At 53.5% G+C, this 1,256-nt stretch overlaps 1 protein-coding gene across 6 annotated transcripts in view; it reads left to right on the top strand.

Annotated features, from left to right (window-relative positions):
* Positions 1-850: 850 nt before the first annotated feature.
* The window catches only part of ccdc102a (coiled-coil domain containing 102A), a 186,031-nt gene continuing 185,625 nt past the window's right edge, over positions 851-1,256 (top strand). For all 6 annotated transcript variants that reach the window (XM_048605637.1, XM_048605638.1, XM_048605634.1 and 3 more), the window contains exon 1: positions 851-992. The gene's annotated coding sequence lies outside the window, so the exon portion shown is untranslated. The remainder of the gene's footprint in view (positions 993-1,256) is intronic.

The raw sequence follows: 1,256 nt of genomic DNA, 5'->3' as shown, positions 1-1,256 counted from the left end.
GTGCACATCAAAAACAACCATGTAACTATTCTAATCCCATTTTCCAGCACTTAGCCCATAGTCTTATATGCCTTAGCATTGTAAGTGCACATGCAAATATTTCTTAAATGGTTTTCTGTCTCTATTACCCTTACAGGTAGTGAGTTCCAGATTCCCACCACGCTCTGGGTGTAAGTTTTCCCTCTCATTTCCTCTAAACCTTACCTTCTTAACCTTAAATCCATGGCATACGTCATTGATCCCTCCATCTGGGGAGAAGTTTCTTCCAGTCTGCCCTATCTATGCCCCTCATAATTTTATATATTTCAAACATATCCCCTCTCTTCTGCTCTAAGGAAAGCAATGCCAGTCCATTCAATCTCTCTCCATACCTGAAACAATCCAACCCAGGCAACTTTCTGGTAAAGCTCCTCTCCAGTGCTATCACATCCCTCCAATAATGTGGATTCCAGGACTGCATACAATACTCTAGGTGTGGACTAACCAACATAGAATCCCTCCAGTGTGGCAGGCACTTAGCGCATCAAGTCCACACCAACCCTTCAAACAGCATCTAATCCAGACCGATAGCCCTGCATTTCCCACCCAGACCCACCCCCTACCCTATCCCTGCGTTTCCCACCCAGACCCACCCCACCCCCTACCCTAACCCCCTACCCTAACCCCCTACCCTATCCCCCTACCCTATCCCTGCGTTTCCCACCCAGACCCACCCCGACCCACCCCCGACCCTATCCCTGGGGGGGCCAGAAACTAACCAAGGCGAGCAGTCACAAAATCAATGGGGTCAACAACCGAGGGCGGAGACTAAGGCGCGGCCACTATCCAGGGGGCGTGGTCACCGTCCAGGGGGCGGGGAAAGTTGTCGGGCGCCGAGCTGGCAGCCGTCTGTGTGTGTGTGTGTGGATCGTAATTCCTAGTCGGGACTGCATTTTCGGTGAAGAGGTCTCTTTTGGAGCTGGCACCACTGTCGTTCAAGAGTCCGAATTCAGGTAAATCCGCTGGAGGGCCATGTCCGGCCGTCGGCCGAGCCAGAGCGTAGGGCCCGGGGCTGGGATCGGGATCTGGGCCCGGAGGAGAGTGCCTCCCTGTTCGCCCTTCTCTATCTCCCCGGCCCCGCGGGGCCCCTCACTGCAGTTTGAATGTGCAGGACTTTGACTCTGAGGTGTCCCTCGCACTGACTCCCGCTTGCTCTCTCCCACCCGCTGTCCAGCATTTTTTTTTTGCAGAAGCCTGTGTCCTGCAGTGAATGCTGA

This window comes from Rhincodon typus, chromosome 15 (assembly GCF_021869965.1).
Source record: "Rhincodon typus isolate 14 chromosome 15, sRhiTyp1.1, whole genome shotgun sequence".
NCBI lineage: Eukaryota > Metazoa > Chordata > Chondrichthyes > Orectolobiformes > Rhincodontidae > Rhincodon > Rhincodon typus.
The sequence above is the reverse complement of the archived record's forward strand: the minus strand, read 5'-3'. Positions and strand labels throughout refer to the sequence as shown.